General features: G+C 41.6%; 1 protein-coding gene across 1 annotated transcript in view; it reads right to left on the reverse strand.

The window, feature by feature from the left end:
* TMEM71 (transmembrane protein 71) overlaps positions 1–21543 on the reverse strand; it is a 449505-nt gene that overhangs the window by 324164 nt on the left and 103798 nt on the right. The window lies entirely within an intron of this gene.

Raw genomic sequence — 21543 nt, forward strand, 5'->3', positions numbered from 1 at the left:
TGGTTAGGAAATGTTAACCACTTTAACTCCTGTGTTGGCAGCTCATCCAGTGATTACGGATACACAAGTGCCTATCTACTTATGTGGAGATCCTGTTCTGTATCACTGTGACTAGTATGGTTAAACCGTCATTTAGTATTTTTATCAGATTTCCAACTGCCTCATAGGTTCATAGGTTCATAGGTTGGTACTAGGCTATCAGCCCTAGGGCCTATACAAGCCTAGCCATAACAATTCCCTGGCTATTTCTTCCCACATTATTTACTTTCCTGGACCCCTGTCTAGCAGGGCGACTGACGTGATCCCTGGGGTGAATTTCCTTTCTCCTATCCAATTGTCAAGGTTCCTCTTGAAGAGGTCCAAAGAGGCACTCTGCTTGACATGTATGGGCAATCTATTCCAGAGTCTGGGGAGTCTCTGGGTCAGGAACCTATCCCTCCAGCATGTTTTGTTTATTGTGATGACAAGGTTTAGATCCCTGGAGCGTGTAGCTCTGAGGGATTGGGATTTCTTTAAGTGTAGCATGTCCAACAGCTCTGGGTTTGACATGGCCTTGTATGTTAAGCAGAGATCGCCTCTGAGTAGACGATATGCGACAGAGTATAGCTGGAGTTTTTTAAGGCGGTCAGCGTAGGGCATCTGCTTTAGGCCTGTGATTCTTTTAGTGAGGTATTTCTGAGGCCTTTCCAGTTGTTGCAGATGTCTTGAGAGGTACATACCAAATGGGGCGTTGTATTCTATAATGGGTCTAATGAGGGATGAGTACAATGGGACAATGACCTCCTTTTTTCTGGATGAAAAGCCCTTCTTGATGAAGTGTGCCACATAGAAGGATTTCCTGACTGTTGTGGCGATGTGGTTATCGAAGGTGAGACCACTGTCCACCTGTGTCCCTAAGTCTCTTATGACACTTTCTGTGTTTAGTGTACTGCCACCTATATGGTAATTCATGGATACATGTTTTTTCCCAAAGGGGATAACAATACATTTCTTGGCATTGAGCTTGAGCCCATGGCTCTGGCACCAAGCATCTGTTTCTGTAAGGCCCTTTTGTAGAGTATCCACATCATTTGGGGATTCAATAATGGCTCCCAGTTTGCAGTCATCTGCAAACTTTGTTAGCCAGAGTCCCTTAGTGTTGACCTGTACTTCAGAGAAGTTTCTCTTTTCATCAGTCCAGTACCCATCTAAGCCCACCTACATTCCCCTATATATATAAAATTAGATTCTTCCTTTTCACCAGTCACGTGGCTATTTCTTTCTCTACAGCGTCTTGACCCACTGTGTGGCCTTTACTGGTATTTTCCATTCTTCCTTAAGGGCTTCGCCCAACACACACAAACATGCACATACTTTTCATCCTCTTCTATACATACCTCGTTTCTGCTACAGTTCTGCTTGCCTTTTCTTTATCCAGATGACCTCCTGTCTCTTCTTTTGAAGCAGGATTTTATTCCCTTTATGACTTCTTTTATGCAGTCCATTACCACTCTCACTGTCTCCATCTGCTGCCATTGTTCTACACAGCATGTCATGATGCATACTAATAGCTCTATCTCCCTATAACCGTAGACTTTTGTACTTGTTACCCTTCCCACACTTAGTCCACTGATCATAAACCACGTTGTGGCCTGATTCATGCTTCTGACTAGTTCCATCATTACCATTCCTTTCAAAGTTGATGGATAATGAGGTTGAGTATGTCCCCATCACAGAAGCAGTGCTTTGCTACTGATGAATTTCAGTGAAGCTTCTGTTATTTCACGATCCTTCCAGACTGTGAAGTTTGGTACTCCTAATTTACTCTTGGAACATTATAGTCTCACATGATTATGGTTGTATTTCTCATCATCTATCTTTTTATGTTGTTCCTGAGCTTTCTGACATCATTTTAACTGTGGCTGGTAACCTGTACTTCATAAATAATCAATAATGATCACTGCCACACACATATTTCATCTTTAGGGCCAACATACCTCCTAGTCTTTCCTCTTATTTCTCACCTTAGCCCTCTTCCACAGTACACTTTATACTATCAAAACTATACAGTCAAATGCACTCTAACTGCAAGCATATAAAGGGCCTAACACTAAATTTTCTTCTACACCTCACTGTGTTACTATAACCTTAAAGTGACCAACAGAATAAGTATTGTATACTTGCCCTGAAATGTTAAACATTATTAATACTCTTTCTTTTTCTTTCACTCCCTTCTCATCTCTCCCTGATTTAAGTTACTCTTCACTTGGCTTTCCCCCTCACTCCAATACCTTTTCTTATTTTAACCCAACATATTCAGTACTCACTCTGATTTCTGCTAAAACCCTACTCTCATCTGACAGTGGTCTTAAAATCTTCGTAAAATGGATGCTAATTTCATACCAAATCCAAAGAAACTGCAGACTATCATCTACAGATAGAACACCAGGACAACAACTGTACTTAATATACGGTGTACAAGTGCATCATTAATTTTACTACAATTCAAGCTTGTCTGCAAATAGTAGCCATTTTTCCTGCAGAGTTGTTTTACTTCAGAAATGAACTAAACTGGAATGCATTCTTAAATGAATGATGAGCAACAAACAGGCAGGCTTGGAGCTCTGCTTCTTAGGTCTTCCCTGAAAATGGCTACTAGTTCAGTGGGTAACCACTTAGTTAATAAAGAAAATCAAGCATACATGAGCTTTTTTAAGACAAAAAAAATAGTTCTGTCATAAATCCTCTTTTTTTCATATTCCATGTTTCCAGCTACAAACATGGGATATAAATACCAATACAGCTATGTGTATGCACAGGCAAGAGCTTGGAAAAAGTCCTTCACACAGAACTACATACAATTATTCACTTACTATTTGTACACCAGGTTAGTCTCACCGTAGAGGTGCTGGCACATCCACTAGGCATTTAGTAAACACTCCCTGAGTTCATAACATACATAAGAGATCACCATGTCCTGGAACTATCACAACCCCGGGGCAAACTACTGTAATATTCTGGTTTAAGGAAGGCATCAGTACACCACTGCACATCCATTATATCTGTTACGGACATCCATCAACTGTGACAAGGGAAGGATGGCCTTTAAAAAGTCACAATCCTAAACTTTACATACTTTGCATGTTGGTTGAAGTTACTCAGACATAGAATTGTTTTTCTGAGTACCCTTGTTTTGGTTAGGGGCAGGGTTTAATACATGTGTGAATAAAACCATACAGTGTTTAATGCATGTGTGAATAAAACCATACACCTTCTTGCACCAGAAGTAACAATTTGATTGTTTTGTATTATAGCAGAAAATAAGCCTGACTCAGACTACAGAGATGATGCCATGAGGATGAATTTTATTGATGCAATTATAGAAAATTGCCCATAATGTATACCAACAGCTCATACTCTTTATTTACGGCTTCTTGTACTACCATGAAGCTGACAGATCTACTTCATGACTGATTACTTGGACTGCATTACTGACTGACTGACTGACTGACAGACAGAAATGTTGTGCTGGTCCAGTAACACAATCACAAAAGACACTGGAACACAAAGGAGATGTAATACCTTTTAATAGACTATTGTTAGTCCAAAAGCTGAAGCAATTTTAAAACCTATGCTGGTCCAATAAAGGATTTTACATAATCTCAGTGTTCCAGTGTCTTTGAATTGACTGACTAACTGAAGCCATTTTTATAATAAAGTGGGACCCACTGAGTCAAGTGCAATTGCAGAGAAAACTTGTGAAATTAAAATGCAACGTACAGTTAGTATAACAAAATGCAATATCAGAGAATAACACTACAGTTCAAAAACAATGAATGGAACTGCAGTGTTTGTCTGTGATTGCTGAATACTGGAAAGGGGAGTTTTCCTTTTTCTCTAGTATTGTGCAGTCTCAAAGTTGATATGTTTAAATTAGCAAGGGTGTGGGAGACACAGCCCTGCCATGTGAGGGTTGTAGGAGGTTTGGCCCCCTGAAAAACCACTTGCATACGCTGAAGTGCCTTACTTCCATAATTGCTTATTAGATATGCTTCAGATGGGAGAACTGAATTTAAATTGAGTGCACCTCGATCATTTACCATTAACCGTTCAAAAAAAGAACTTGCATGATTGCTTAACTCAGCTGTGAATTAGAAGCAGCTAGCTGACTCAGGGTGAGAACTAATAAGTTAAAGTGCTCAAGTGAGTAATACCTTATCTTAAACTTTTCTTGTAAAAAAGGGGTTAAAAATGTCGTCTACAGGAAACAATTTCAAAGTCAGAAGATGGTGAAAGACAACGAGAAAACAAGTCAGAATATTACTGCTGAACAAATGAAAGAAATTGTTTTGTGTGGACTGTTTGTGGAAATGGACAAAGATCTTTCTCATAGGGGAATAAAATATAATAATGACTGATGAAGGAATCCTTATTAAAATGGCAAATTTGCAACATTATAGTGGTTGTGGAAAATATTACCTATATTTCATCAAGTGTAAACTAGAAAAGTTTCTCTCTGGTTGAGTACAACTTGCCAATGTAGTATTTCCTAATCAATGTTTTTTACAGGAAAATCACTGCTGGTACACAAAAACTGCCCTTGCAGGAATTCATTTGTTTAAACCAGTTTCATTTTTCTTCCTGTTGATGTAACGTGGAGTTGGAATATATATGTTTGGGGCATTTGAACTTCTACTCCCTGAAAAGTCAGATCAATTATCATTTAACTGTTGATTAAGTAACCACCATTACCTTTACATATAGCCTGCCTCCCAGCCTCCCAACTTGAGGATAATGTGTGGTGTTAAGACTGCCTAAATATTTATTTGCCAGTATTAGTTTGTTTAGAATCATATAAGACAAAATTATGCCTGAAGATCAGAGTGACTTCTCCCTATAGTGCTGTCTAGTGAAATGCACTGATGGATAAATACTACGACTGGCTATACTGAGCAACTGATGTTATTGCTTATCTCATATGCGAGCACTGCTTTCTTTTCACTGACATCAAATCTACCTGTGTCCTACTGCTGTCTATCCTGCTGGCATTAAGACTGCATTAGAATGGTATGTCCCAAAAAACAATGAAAAGGAAACATTCTGAATGTAGCATGAAGATGTCACATAGCCAAAAGACGGAGGAAATGTGGTTGCAAAAATGTTGTACAAATGTGACGATAAGCAAAGCTATATATATATATATATATATATATATATATATATATATATATATATATATATGTGTGTGTGTGTGTGTGTGTGTGTGTATGCATGTGTGTATGCATATATGTATATATATATATATATATATATATATATATATATATATATATATCTGTGTGTCTGTGTGCACATACATATCTATCTATATATATATATATATATATATATATATATATATGTATCTATGTATATGTGTGTGTGTGTGTGTGTATAGATGAATTAGCATCACCACTAAGTACCCTTTTCAATCATAGCCTAACCACTGGCTTTGTTCCAGTGGGATGGAAAACAGCAACAGTTATTCCCCTCCACAAAGGTAGCCTAACTACAGACCTTGTGGAGTTACAGACTCATAAGCCTGACCAGCCTCATCTGTAAGGCCATGGAACATATAATTATGGAACTCATAAACAAAGACATAGGTGACATGCAAACTCTGTATCCTACCCAATTTGGCTTCATGAGGGGCAGATCTTTCCTGTTAAGTCTAGTGGATTTCTTTGAAAATGTGACCAAGGCCACTGATGAGGGCAAATCTGTGCAGTCAGCATACCTCAACCTGGCAAATGCTTTTGACACAATCCCACATTCAGGCATTATAGATAAACTTAGCAAACAGAATGTAAACCCCTTTGTTGTAAGATGGGTCGCCAAATGGCTCACAAACCGGACACACACTATCAAAGTGGGTGACTCCACATCATCCAGCAGAACTGTTACCAGTGGGGTTCCACAGAGGTCAGTGCTGGGCCCTCTACTGTTTGGTATATACTTTTCTGAAGTTCAGGTCAAAACTAAGGGGTTGTGGCTGACCAGGTTTGCAGACAATTACAAACTAGGAGCAATCACTGAATCCCCAAATATTGTCAGTATACTCCAGTAGGATCTCATGCAGACAAACAACTGGTGTATTAGTCATGGTCTCAAAGTGAATGCAAAGAAATGCATCATTATTCCCTGTGGCACAAACAACGTCCCCTCACACTATCAAATCAACAACAATACCCAAAGTACCCATGAAGTGGTAAGGAACCTGGGATGACAAGTTGACTGTGACTTTAACTTCAATCACCATGTGTCTGCTGTAGTAAGGAAAGCTTTCTATGTAGCACACTTAATTAGTAAAGGCATTGCCTCGAATGTAAAAGAAATTATAACCCCCCTATACTCGGCACTTATCCTGCCCATAACTGAGTATAACGTCTCATTTGGAATGTACCGTACTAAGCACCTGCAGTAATTAGCGAGACATGTTCTCATATCGTACCTGTCCAAATCTGAAACAAAGATTATGCTATAAGGACTTTAAAAATAATAAAAAGTTGAATACAAGTAGAAAACAGAGTACATTTCCTTGTTATAGTTGCATATGCTGTGATGAAATAAATAAAAGTTGTGAATTTATACCTCCTAACACTAAGAAGAAATATACTTTCAGGTGTTTTGCAACTTGTAATACTGCTGCCATTGTGTATATGGCATGTTGTAAGGTGTGTCAAGCATTCTACATAGGGAAATGCATAAGAAGGTGAAAGACAGAATTATTGAACACAAATCTGAAAAACGTAAAGAGCTAGCAACTAATGCATTGGGCAAGCATATGAGGGAGAAAGGAAGTACACATACATTTAATTTTAGAGTGATTGACATCAGACAGAAGAAAAAAGTGTGTGTGGGGGGTCTTAACAAAGAGTTAGAAGTATTTGAATACTCATGGATTACACTTTTAGAAGCTGATTGTTTTCCAGGCTTAAACACAGCAGTAAGCATTAAACCTATTTTAAAAAGCAGACAGTTAACTTTGAAATAACATCTTGTGTGGATGAGTCCTAGTTAAATGTTTTACTTATTTTATGGCTATACTGACTTTCAGTAACATTTTACCTGTATATATGTCTTTAAACTGAAGAGCTTAATACAACTGTGTCATGTGATTAGTCTTATGGTTTGAATTTACTATTTAAATGAAGACATTTGATCTCTTTTTTTACACACTGATAAAAGGTTGATCCCAAAAGCTTTGTGATTTTTTTCCTGTTTGGAATAAATGCTGCATTTTAGCTCAACGTTTCCAGGTTTTGAATTTTTTTACTATTGTAATTAGAGAGACCTCAGAGGTTTCTAACAAAGAAGACCAAGGGGATCCAGCATGTTCCTTACACAGACTGACTAAAGTCCCTGTCACTATACTCCATATTGTATAGACTTCTTACAGGAGACTTATGCCTGGCCTTCAGAGCAATCCAAGACTCAAACCTAATGAACTTGCTGCATATCCGTAAATCAAATGGGACTAGGTCTACCCATTCCAGGGAACTAAATATGGTCAATGCCTTAAACAGGACATGCTGGAGGGGCAGATTTATCTCTCAGCAACTGCTGTGTCTTTGGAACAGGCTACCAATTCATGTGAAATAGAGCATCGCTATGATACTGTTCAAGAGGAACCTGGACGAGTGGATGGGGCACAGTAAATGAATGGGGATACAGCCCATAACCCTCCTAGACATGGGCAGGCATGACTAAATACAACCTTGGGTACTGATTAGCATTTCTACGGTATTACACTGGGATGAAACAGACAGGTTTAAAAAGACTTCTGGGTTGATAGCCTAATAATCTCATATGATATGATCCTATATATAAAACATAATATTATACACACACACACACACACACACACACACACACACATATATATATATATATATATATATATATCTATGGATCTAGGACGTTTGATCGAAAGAACACACTTTAACGAAAGCGCTTTCATCGAAAAAGCGCTTTCGTTAAAACATGTTAATAAAAAAAAAAAAAAAAAACAAAAAAAAAAAACACTACATTAACGTTTTTGCAGAGGGGCTTTGCCGCCCTGCAACCCCCATGTGGGGGGCTGTGCCCCCACACCCCCCTACTTTAATATTCTCCCTCCGAGACCGCACTACAGTGGGGAAAAGGGAATGTTCCCTTATCCTCACCATAATACGGCCTTGGCAACAGGCATACTTACGCGAAAGTGCTTCTTCGGTGAAAAGCACTTTCGTGTAAGTATGCTCGCCCTTAAGATCTTTCGATCAAATGTCCTAGATCTATATATATATATATATATATATGTGTGTGTGTGTGTGTGTGTGTGTGTGTGTATATATGGATTTACTTCATAATCTCAAAATACTGAAATCTCGAATTTCAGTTTTTCGAGACCATGAAATCGAATCCACACAACACTGAAACACCAAAACCACGAAGCACAAAACCGCGAAATTCAAACCACTTAAAACACAGCACACACCAGACCACACATATACTGCAACATCCACATCACAACATAAACAAACAAAACAACACACATCCACAAACCTACAACACAAATAAGCAGGGGGGCAAGCCCCCCCCAGCACCCCCATATATAATATACTAACTCCGAGATTGCACAAACAGTAAACAAAAGCAAACACGCATACATACACTCTACAGTCCCTCACACGCATCACACATATCAGCACACTCATACACACTCAAACTCCCACCCAAAACCCTTACAAAACACTCACTTACCTGACATAACACCTAAATCCACACATGGCACCGCACACCATCCACATACAATCCCAGACATTACTTAGAATAAAGCCATAACCGCACTCTTGCTATTTTCAAACTTCGACTTTATAGTCTCGAGATACTGAAATTCAACATTTCAATATTTCGAGAGTATAAAGTGTTTCCGTATTCATATACATGTATATGTGTATATATATATATATATATATATATATATATATATATATACACGGGTGCACTTCACATTCTCGAAATACTGAAATCTCGAATTTCAGTATCTCAAGGCTAAAATATCGAAAGCCCAGTTCCACATAACCGAATCCAGAAATGTCGAATCAGTGGTTGTGGTGGTACGCTGTGTTAATGGATAGCTGGAGATTAAGGTAAATGTTTATATTTTAAGGTTTTGGGGTAGGAATTTTAGTGTATGTTAGTGTGTTGGGAAGTTGTAGATGCAGGTTATGTTATGTAGGTAAGAGTGTGTGTGTGTAAGTGTTGAAAATGGTGGTGTTTGTATATATGTGATGTGTGTTTGTGCGAGGGGAATGTAGAGTGTGTAGTGTTGGGTTTAGTGTCTTTGTCTTTTTAGTGCGACCTCGGAGTTAGTATATATAAGTAGTGGGGGTGTGGGGGGGTGCAGGGGTATAGGGTAGGTTCATGTATTTGTGTTGTTGTGTTTGTGTGTGTTATGTTTGTTTGTTGTACTGTGGGGAGGAAGGTGTATGTGTGTTTGTGTGTTGGAGGGTGTATTTAAAATTCACAATTTTGAATTTTGCACTTTTGGGGTTTTGGTATTTTGAATTTTCGGCTTTATAGTCTTGAGATACTGAAATTCGAGATTTCAGTATTTCAAGGTTATAAAGTGAATCCATATGTACATATATATATATATATATATATACATACATATATATGTGTGTGTGTGTGTATATATATATATATATATATATGTGTGTGTGTGTGTGTGTGTGTGTGTGTGTGTGTCTATATATATATATATATATATATATATATATATATATATATGTGTGTGTATACATATATGTACATATATATACATATATATATATATGTGTGTGTGTGTATATATACACACACATATGTGCATGTGCGTGCGCGCACACACACAAACATACATATAGAGAAAAGAGGAGACAGCCTTAAATAAATGTAGATATGATCTCTGATGCCAAAAATAAAATTAAAATTCAAGTTCCACAAAACAAGACCAAATTATTGATGGTATTCCACAGGGTACTGTGCTAGCCCACTTCTTTTTGTATTATCTGTTCAGTTACAAAACTAAAAAATGGGCTATAGCTAAACAAATATGCTAATGATTAAATACTTATTCCAATAAAAGATGTTAAAATTCTCAAAGATGGTATATAAAAATGTATATCTAGTACATTCATAATATAATCACCTATAATGTCAGTAACTATAACATCATGAGAACTGGTAAAGAGAAAGCAAATCTTTTCTTAATGCTAATATATGCAGCATAATGAGACTTGGTGTAATAATGAAATAATTTAAAAGATTGCTGTGGTGTGATTTGTAATCAGCAAGCAGAGTAAAAAAAGAAGTTATGTACTCACCATAACGTTCCATGTGAGTTGTTCATCTTGCCTTCATTCTTTACTGATGGGTTCGGAGCTGATCCTCAGCTCCGACTCGCCCAACTGCAAAAGCTCAAGGTCTTCAACCAGCCAGAGGCCAACTCTCTATCCTATGATGCACCCTGATCTTCCCACAGATCGTGTTTGCTGCCTGACTACCTAGTAGTATAAATATGCCACTCAGAGAGCTGGATAGGAGACAATGCACCATATAAGAAAAGTGACGGACCTGAAGTAGACTGGATGGGGTTGGAGGGTGGGACGTAAGAATGAAGGTGAAATGATTGAACAACTCACATGGAACACTATGGTGAGTACATAACTTCTTTATGTGAAATTATTCTATCTCACTGTTCATTCTTTACTGATGGTAACATCCCAAGCACCAACTTTCTCGGGTGGCTCACAGGAGAATATACCTCAGAACTGTGGAACCAAAGGAGGTCCTGTCCCTGGAGTCCTTGTCTGCTTTGTAATGAGTGATAAAGATATGAAGTCTTGACCAGGTAGCTTCTACACAAATAGAATCTAATGGTAACCTTGCAGAAAAGGCTAATGATTTCCTGTCCTTGCCTATTTAAGTGGTACAGTGTGAACTATTTTCTGCTTAAAAACCTCAGCTTTGGCCGGCTAAGAACTTGCTGTATTCAACTGGACGTATAAGAGAATTTAAGTACCTTTATCTGCACTTTTTTTCAAAAAAATACAGTATTTAAATTGATTTTGACTGTGTTGCAGGAATATTAACTGAACTGGAAGTTAGTCAGTGTTGCTGAATTTTGTTATTTGCTAGTAATTACAGGTGTGGGGGTAGCCACATTCTTTGATTTCCTGTCCTTGCCTATTTAAGTGGTACAGTGTGAAATATTTTCTGCTTAAAAACCTCAGCTTTGGCCAGCTAAGAACTTGCTGTATTCAACTGGACGTATAAGAGAATTTAAGTACCTTTATCTGCACTTTTTTTCAAAAAATACAGTATTTAAATTGATTTTAACTGTGTTGCAGGAATATTAACTGAACTGGAAGTTTTGACTCTGCTCTTCAGTTAGTTCCACCCACCCACCCTGTTTAATCTTAGTAGCCTTGAAACTGCCCGCCCCTCTTGTAAATTTGTGTTTGGATACTCCTTCTGGGCCCATCTCATTTGCTCACTCAACTGAGTGCAGTGAGATCATATTCTGATTTCAGGCACTCCTACTGTGTACAAAGAGAGCATCTGGGAAACAGAAAAAAAAATTAAGCTTGTTTCCTGCCTTTCCTGTTAAGTGGTATAGACTATTTGTAGGCTTCTGAGCCCCCAAGCCCTTCTGTGTTGGAGGGAAGCCTTCTAGCTTAGTTTTTTTTTCTTATAACTAGCCAGTTTTCTAGTTTCAGCACTCAAATCTGTTTCTTTAATCTCAGCACTTGTTCAGAAAAAAAAAAAAAAACAATTTTGTCTGCTTTTACTGTACTTGTGTTTCTACCTACTTTATTTTACTTTTGCATCATCTTAAAAGTACTCAATTGTGTTTATTACTGCTTGGTGTAACTCATTCTAAGCCTTTTGGTTTAAACACTTGGGCTTCGGACCAGTTGTTTTGCACTGAGAGAGTTTGTGGTCTGCACTGTAGTGGCAGAACAGGTAGCTCACATCCTTCTAGGTTGGGAACTGCTGATTGAGGGCTCAGTGTCTGTTATTCTAAAAGTGTATTAATTCTGGTTTAAGCACTTGGGCTTTCAGGCCAGTTATTTTACATTAAGAGGGTTCGTGGTCTGCACTCTTGTGGGAGGAGAGGCTGGACTCTGCCCTTCTGAGCTGGGAATTTCTGGTTAAAGGCTTATAGTGCATGCATATCTGATCTGCTTCTTACTGAAGTTGGTGCGCCTTGTTTGCTGTGGCATAGACTGGATTCGGGCCTGCTGGATCTAGCTTTGTTTGTGTAACTTGAGCATTAATCCAGGCATTCTCTAAAGTATTCAACTGTATTTATTACTGCTTGGTAGTAACTTGATTAAAGTGTAGCTATCATTCTAAGTCTTTTGGATTAAGCACTTGGGCTTCAGACCAGTTGTTTTACATTAGGAAGGTTTGTGGCATGCACTGTGGTGGCAGGACAGGTAGCTTTCATCCTTCTAAGTTGGGAACTGCTGATTGAGAGCCCAGTGTCTGTTATTCTTAAAGTGTATTAGTTCTGGTTTAAGCACTTGGGCTTCAGGCCAGTTATTTTATATTAAGAAGGTTCGTGGTCTGCACTCTTGTGGGAGAAGAGGCTGGACTCTGCCCTTCTGAGCTGGGAATTTCTCGTTAAAGGTTTATAGTGCCTGAATATTTGAACTGTATCTTACTGAAATTGGTACACCTTGTTTGCTGTAGCACAGACTAGACCCAGGCCTGCTGAATCTAGCTTTGTTTATATGCTTGTTGTTTGTTTGCTTGTTATTTCCCTGGAACACTAATTCCACCTAATACGCGGCTTCTCAGCACTTCTGTGGCTCACTAGTGATATCTGCATTGCTTACTGTACTTATTTCCTTGTTTCACTTGAAAGAAAGTTACTGTTTGTCGTTTTTGCATTTAAGTTACCTGTAACACATTGCACTTAAGTTACCTGGCACTTGCTCACTAAAGCAATTATATAAGTCAGCACTAAACATTAAAAGCACTACACCCTCACTCCCCACTGGCCCTTGTTTTCAATTATTAAGGAATTCCCAATATTATTCTAGCATGTCCAAAGGTCAGTTGTCAATCTCCTCTCCGGTCCAGCTGGTGAATCTGGGAATCTTGAGGCAATGTTACAACTGCCTCATGTACACAGACAACCCTCTCCTCCTCCCAACAAATTCCAACACATGTGAGAGATGCAACCATATAGCCAAACTGGAGGCTAAGCTCTCTCAACTCAGTACTGGCATAACCAGTCAGGGGGAGAAGGAAACCACACTCACTACAATTCCTGTCTCACATAGACCTACCACGACAGCAAACCAAACACATAATCACACAAAAACATACTCGGAGGCTCTAAATAAAGATCTGCCTAAGCAGCAGAGACCTCCAAAGCAGACACCCAAGCAACCGCTACCCCAAAACAAAACACGTGCAACACATATCTCACAAAGCCAGTGTGCCGAACAGTCACCGCCCTTAAGACTAAACAACACACCTGATACACTTGCAATAGGTGACTCTATCGTCAAGCACACTGACGTCCCGCTTACCAGGCTGAACAAGGAGAGGGTCACGGCGAGCAGCCTGTCGGGCGCTGGGATCCGCCACATAACACAAGCACTCAGGTCACTCCAAGGCAAGTACAAATATGACTCAGTCATTGTCCATGCTGGTGTGAATGACCTGAGACGTACCTCCCTGGACAACATGAAAAGAGACATAAAGGAGCTCTCTGAGCATGTAGCCCAGGCCGGTATGACCCTGACCTTGAGTAGCATCTTACCCTCACCAAGAATGATGCCACAATATGAAGACAAGATGATCAATTTCAACAATTGGCTTAAGTACTGGTGTCATTGAAAGAGGATCCAATGCCTGTCAGCTTGGGATGATATGCTTGACAAGCCACGATGCTTCGCTAGGGATGGCTTGCACCTGTCACTCCTGGGCTTTCGGATATTGGCAAAGGCTCTTGCTACCGCCATAGTGCCTTTTTTAGACAAGGCTCAAAAGACAAACCCACCTCCATAGGTATCACAAGGGATAAGAAACTAAGACTAATGCTACTCAACGCCAGAAGTCTAAACCTCAAGATGCACGCACTCGAAACTCTCCTTAGCATGGAGAACATCAATATCTGTGCAGTAACAGAAACCTGGTTCAGGGCTCCCGAGAGCACCCCAGCACTACCAGGTTATACCTCATACCATGCTTTTCGGCCCCCAAACTTGGACCGAACCACAAAAGGAGGGGGAGTATCGATATTCATCAAAGATACCCACACCTCCAGGTTGGTGGCAAAGCACGAAGCATCAGAGACTATCCATGTGCAACTAACAGTGGGTAAAACTGCCTTCCAGTTTATAGCCTGCTACAGACCACCCTCCCAAACCCAGGAACCCCACTCGGCCTTCCTGAGAACACTGGAAAATATGAAGGTCTCTCCAAACACCATTATATTGGGCGACTTCAACTACCCAAACATAGACTGGGAGCATTACTCTAGCTCCAACACCCTAGCCCAAAGGTTCCTAGAATTTATAAACTCAAATGCTATGGAACAACTTGTTACCACTCCCACAAGAGGAGAAAACATACTGGACCTGATCATCACCAACATGGGGACTTTATGCTCCAGACCAGAAGTGTATCCCTCACTGGTAAGATCAGACCATAAACTAATCTCACTGGATATTCACATCCCGAACCCACCCCCTGCCCAGAAAACCACAGTAAAAAACTTCTCTAAAGCAAATTTCACACTCCTCAAAACCGAGGTGGAATCCTTCAAAGCCCCCGGGCCTGTGGAAAATACGGCCCAGACCGCAGAATCCTTTATAAATGCATTCTATGAACACCTTCAGGAATGCATGGATCATGAGATCCCAAATAAAACCAAGACCCAATCCTCCAAAGGCAGACGTCCTGTCTGGTGGACCCCAGCCATAAACAAACTATACAATAGAAGGAGGAAGCTACTAAATGATAGAGCAAAATCCCAAAAAGGGAAGGCATCACTGATCAGTATTAGCAAAAAACTAAGGGCACTCATAAAATTGTCTAAGGCCAGCTTCGAGAGAAAAATTGCACAGGACACTAAGGATAATCACAAGGCTTTCTTTAGTTATGTTAGGAACCTGGGTGGTAATTCCCAGATATGCTCAGAATTAGTCCAAAATGACAAAAAATACGCTGAACCCACAGACATTGCCAACATCCTAGCTGACAGGTTCAGCGCAAACTTCTCCCCCCACTCCCCAACCAAAAGGGCAAATATCTATCCCAGCAGAGTGCTGCCACCCCTGACATCTCAGATGCTCAGGTAAGAGCCGCCCTCTCCAAAGCAAAAAACACAGCATCAATGGGACCAGACAGTGTCCCGGGCTGCGTCCTACATGAACTCCAAGAAGAGCTAAACCCAAACATAAAACTACTGTTCAATCTCAGCCTTACTACAGGATATGTGCCCAAAGAGTGGCGTACAGCAACAGTGGTCCCTCTCCATAAAGGTGGTGCCTCAACGGATCCTGGAAACTATCGCCCCATAAGCCTGACTAGCTTGGTCTGCAAAGCTATGGAAAGGATCATCATGGACCTCATAAATAAAGATATTGGGGACCTACAGACACTGGATCCTACCCAGTTCAGCTTTGTTAAGGGCAGATCCTGCCTCTTAAACCTGGTTGATTTCTTTGAAACAGTCACCAAGGCCATTGACGAGGGGAAGGTGGTCCACACAGCCTACCTGGACCTCGCAAAAGCCTTCGATACAATACCCCACTTGGGCATTATAGATAAGCTCACCAGCTTAAATATAAACCCCTATGTCACTAGATGGATTGCAAACTGGCTCAAGGACAGAACCCACATGGTTAGAATTGCTGGAGCCATGTCAGACTCCAAAGCAATTACAAGTGGTGTCCCACAAGGCTCAGTCCTGGGACCTCTCTTGTTCGGTATGTATTTCTCGGAGGTACAGGCCAACACGGAAGGACTGTGGCTGACCAAGTTCGCAGATGACTGCAAACTGGGCACCATAATCGACTCTCCAGCCGACACAAGCATCCTCCAAAAGGGCCTCATAGAAACAGACAACTGGTGCCAGAGCCATGGCCTCAAGCTAAATGCCAAAAAGTGTATAGTCATCCCCTTTGGCAAAAACAAAGTGCCCACAAATTACCACATAGGTGGTAATCCATTAAGTACAGAAGAAGTAATTAGGGACCTGGGGACCCAAGTTGATAGCAATCTCTCATTTGACAACCACGTAGCCAAAGTGGTTAGAAAAACATTTTATATAGCCCACCTAATCATGAAGGGATTCGCATCTAGATCTGGGGAGGTCATCGTGCCTCTTTACTCATCCCTCATCAGGCCCATAATTGAGTACAATGCCCCTTTGGGATGTACCTTACCAGACACCTGCAGCAACTGGAAAGACCCCAAAAGTACCTCACCAAGAGGATCAAAGGGCTCAAACAGATGCCATATGCTGCCCGGTTAAAGAAACTCCAGCTCTACTCAGTGGCATACCGCCTGTTCAGAGGCGATCTGTGCCTGACGATAAAGCCATGTCCAACCCAGAATTAATGGACATGCTGCACCTCAGAAAATCCAAATCCCATCGAGCTACGCTCGAGAGACTTGAACCTCAGCACTGAAATAAATAAGACATGCTGGAGGGACAGATTCATAACCCAGAGGCTCCCTTCACTCTGGAATAAAATCCCAGTCCAGGTTAGGCAGAGTCCCTCATTGACTCTCTTCAAGAGGAATCTTGATGAGTGGATGGGAGATCGTAGGTTTACTCCGGGTATCACTTCTGTGTCACTGTTAGACAGAGGCACAGTATACTAACCTTGAAAAAGGGCATAGCAAAATAAATTTAAAATGGGTGGCGAAAGCCAAACACATTCTGGCTAGGCTTATAAATGCCCTAGGGCAGATAGCCTAGTATGAACCTATGAACCTATGAACAGCTCTAGTAGAGTGGGCCTTTATTTTGTTGTTGCAAGGGAGCATTCTCTGAATTATAAATGAAGGAAATGCAATCTGATAGCCATCTTGACAAGGTTACTTTTGTCACTGGGGCACCCTTTTTTGACTCTGAAAAGGAAACAAAGAGCTGATCCATTGATCTGAATTGTTTCTTTCTATCTAGATAAAATCGGAGTTGTCTATGAACATCAAGTTTGTGCAGCATGTGTTCCATCCTACTTGTGTATTGAGGAAAGAAAACTGGTAACTCAATGGATTAGTTAAGATTTGTCTCTGAACAAACGTTTGGTAAAAAGGATAGATTACTTCTGAGTGAAACTCTGTCATTATGGAAAATCAGATAAGGCGGTTTGATGGTCAAGGCCTGCAACTCAGAAATCCTCCAAGCAGAAGTAATTGCTATCAGAAAAATAGTCTTCCATGAAAGGAATTTCAAAGGACAGGTTGAGGCTGGTTCGAAAGGAGGTAATATGATTCTGGAGAGAACAAAATTTATATTCCATGGCATGAATGGAGTTCTGATTGGTGGCCTCAAATGAATGGCACCTTTAAGAAAGGCTTTAGCGAGTTGATGCGACATGACATTGGAGCCTTGGAAGCCAACATGAAAGTTTGAGATTGCTGCTAACTGAACTCTGATGGTAGCTGCAGCAGCTCCTTCATTGAAAAGTTTAGTTAGAAATTCTAATATAGATGGGATCGGAGCTTGATAAGGATCAACATCATTCTGAGATGCCCATGAGGAAAATCTCTTCCATTTGCTAACATATAACTTTCTGGTGGATGATTTATGACAGGATGTTATAATATGTTGGGCCTCAGCTGAGAGGTTGTAAATCCTGGCTATTGTGGGAATTGGAGCAGCCAAGCTGTCAGTTTGAGGGAGTGAAGTGAAGAATGAAAAGCCCCCGATGAATGGGTCAACTGATCTGGAACTGGGTCCAGGATCCAGGGTTCTTCCAAGAGATGAGGCTGGAGGAAGGGGAACCAAATTTGCCGAGGCCTGTAAGGGGTGATTAGGATCATGGTCCTTCCCAGAATTTTTGCTTTCTGTAATACTTTGGGAATCAGAGGGAAGGAAGGAAATGAATAAAGGAGACCCAGGGGCCAATTGTGCATCAGTGCATCCCTTGGGGCATCCCACAGCAGAGGAATCAGGGCAAAGTAGCTGCTGCATTTCGTGTTTATTTGGGTTGCAAAGAGATTGCAGCAAGGCTGGCCCCACCTGCGGAATATCCGTTCTGCTACTTGTTGCTTTAGGGACCACTCGTGAGGCAGTAAGATTGCCCTGCTTAGCTTGTCTGCTATCACATTGGATTTCCCCAGGATGTGCATTGCTATCAGAAAGCACTGGGAGGAGATTGCCCACTGCCATACTCTTATGGCCTCTCGACACAGAGGGTAAGATTTGGTTCCTCCTTGTTTGTTGATGTACCAGACAACTGACATGTTGTCTGTCTGAAATGGAATTGTCCCCAGAGGTAGAGAGTCTTGAAAGGACTGCAATGGTAGAAGTACCTCTCTCTCATCTCCAGAACATTTATATGCAGATGAGCCTGGTGTTTCTTCCACATGCCTTGGGCTGTTCTTCCCTGATAATGTCCCTCCACCCAATCAAGGAAGCGTCCGTGGTCACTGTGTCTATGGGACTGGGTAGAATGAATGGACGTCCCCGAGATACATGTTGAGACGTCAGCCACCACTGAAGGTCCTTCTTGCAAGTATTCGTTATGATAATTTGGTGTGACATTGGGATTTCCTGAAAGGACCATTGAGAGAATAGGAGCCATTGTAGAACTCACATGTGCATTTGAGCGAGGGGAATGGCAATGATTGCTTCTGCCATCGATCCTAGAAATTTGAGTACCATTGAGACTGGGGCTTTTTTTTCTGGGAAGCAGGTCTAATATTTGATTTCATAATAGACAAATTCTTTCTGGAGGTAGAGTTAATGTCATTGAAACTGTGTTTAGTTCTACTCCTATAAAGACGGTCTGTTGCGATGGTGATAAGGCAGATTTTTCTGAGTTGATGGGAATCCCCAATTGATTGCAGAGATTTAAGGTTGTGTCCCTCGCATGAATAAGTTGATGCTTGGTGGTGGCAGTGAGGAGCCAGTTATCTAGATATGGAAACACCTGGAATACCAACCGTCTCAGGTGAGCGGTGACTACTGCCATACATTTGGTGAACACTCTGGGGGCTGCAGTGAGACCAAAGGGCAGAACACGAAATTGATAATGGCTGGCTCCCAGCCAGAAGCGTAGATAATTCCTGGATGGTCTGTCCATCTTTATGTGATAGTATGCATCCTGAAGATGTATAGAGCACATCCAATTGTCTTTCCCCAGAAAGGGAAGTATTGACTGAGGCGTGACCATCCAGAACTTCGTCTTTTTTACTGACTTGTTTAGTCTGCTTAGGTCCAGAATAGGTCTCCAGTCCCCTGTTTTCTTTGGAACTAAAAAGAACCTTGAGTAAGTTCAGGATCCACTATGGTCTGCTGGGACTGGCTGGATGACTCTTTTGTCCAGCAACCTTTGGACCTCTAAGGCTGCTTGGTCCCTGTGACTGGGTGGAACGTCTGGGATTTTCTTTACTAGATAGGGTGGAGTGGCAAAGGGAATTGAGTATCCTCTGGATATTACGCTTTGAACCCAGCTGTCTTTTGTTATTTTTAGCCAGGCATCTAGGCACAAAGACAGGCGCCCTCCAACTGCCTCCAGAGATGAACAGTCGGGCCTCCTCTCAGGAGCACTGATAGGGCTTGCAAAGAACTGATCTCTGAAGCTCTGGTTCTGCAGACCACCTCTGGCACGTGGGAGACGTTTATCCATTACTACCCCCTCCTCTGCCTCTAGAGGGGATTTCACCACGAGTGTTCTGGAAATATCCTTGAGATTTACAGAACCATATCTTTCCACCTCAACTTCCTTTGGGGTATGGTCTACTCGGGGTAGAAAAACATACTCCGACGTCACACAAAGTCTTTCTGTCTTTTTCACTCCTGGTAAGAGTTTCCTTTACCTTAGGTCCGAAAAGGGACGAACCGTCAAAGGGGGTGTTAATGAAGGAAGACTTAAAGGGTTCTGCGAAGGAACATAAGCGCATCCAGGAATGCCTCCTGAGAGCGATTCCTGTACCCACTGCTCTGCTCGTACCATCAGCTGCATATGACAACAGAGGCATGGAAGAGTTCACTATCGAATTAAGAGTGGAGAGCTGGGAAGTTACCTTGTCCGAAACTCCAGCAGCTACTGAACCCTGCAGGGTGTCCCCTAGCTCCTTCAGGAGATCCCTTTGTAATCTAGTAAAATGTGTGAGGTAGTTCAGTGATCAAAGGATGAAGGCTGCTGAACTAAACATATGCTTCCTATATCTCTCCATAATCCCAGAGTCTCTATTAGGAGGATGAACAGATGAAGAAGTCTCCGATAATGCCTTCTTGGTGGCTGCGGACACAACAATAGCATCAACAGGTACTCCTTTAGTAAGGTAAGGTCTATCTTGGAGGCTAGTTATAAATTTGTTAGGCCTCCAGGGGACAGGCTCCGCTGTGTCTGGGGACTCCCATGCCCTTCGAGTAAGTAATTCAAGCAACTCATCGAAGGGTGGAGACACCCAAGAGGTGGAGAGGTGAGACCCAAAAGCCTTCAGGAGGACTGACTCATCATCAGAAGGGTTAAGGCATTTTCAGCCACCCCTCTGTTTAAGATTCTCTAAGATATCTGCAAAAGAGATATCTTCTGAGGGGGACCGTGGGGACCCTTCTGACTCATCCAAGTCAGTATCCAAAGTGACTGACTCCTGTGGAGAGTCCAGATGCTTCCTCTTGCAGAGTCTCTTCATAAGAACTTCTTCAGTGGGGGCTTCTGGAGAGGTCTCGGAAGAACATGGCTCACCTAATGGAGCTTCCTGAGGCTTAGGATCTCTACGCTTCAATGGAGCATGTAATGAAGAGGCAGACACCGGTGCTTTCAGGGAGGGAGTTGCTCGAACTGATGGAGTGGTCGTCGGGGCGGACAAAGCCCTCCTCATAGCCTCAAAGGCCCCTCGGTCCCAACGAGAGGAATCCCTCGGATCCAAAGATATTATGGAAACTGTCTGCATCAGCATGGAGGGCTCCGAGCCAGAGGTTGGGGCCGAACTCACTCGAGCCGAAGCCCCAAGGTAAAGTTGGCACCGATAAGTCGGTCCTACTATCCTCCCTGGACCAGACCGGTGAGTGTCGGCCCCGAGATCCCTCGGTCAGCACTGAAGACATCAGGGCAGTCAAGGCTGAAAAACCTAGAGTAGGTGTCTGACCTGAGGGTTCCACAATCATCAGTTCTACGCTTTCTGGCTCCGAAACGTCCATGCAGATCGGAGGAGGAACAGAAGATGTAGGAAGAACTAAGGTCGGCTCTGAAGCCCCCAGGGTTGGTGCTGAAAAATTTTTGCCAGCACTGGTATCTGTAGAAGCTTCTTCACCATGCAGTCCACATACAAATCAGACAGTCTACT

The sequence above is a fragment of the Protopterus annectens genome, chromosome 3.part1 (assembly GCF_019279795.1).
Source record: "Protopterus annectens isolate FY-2018-M chromosome 3.part1, PAN1.0, whole genome shotgun sequence".
Lineage (NCBI taxonomy): Eukaryota > Metazoa > Chordata > Ceratodontiformes > Protopteridae > Protopterus > Protopterus annectens.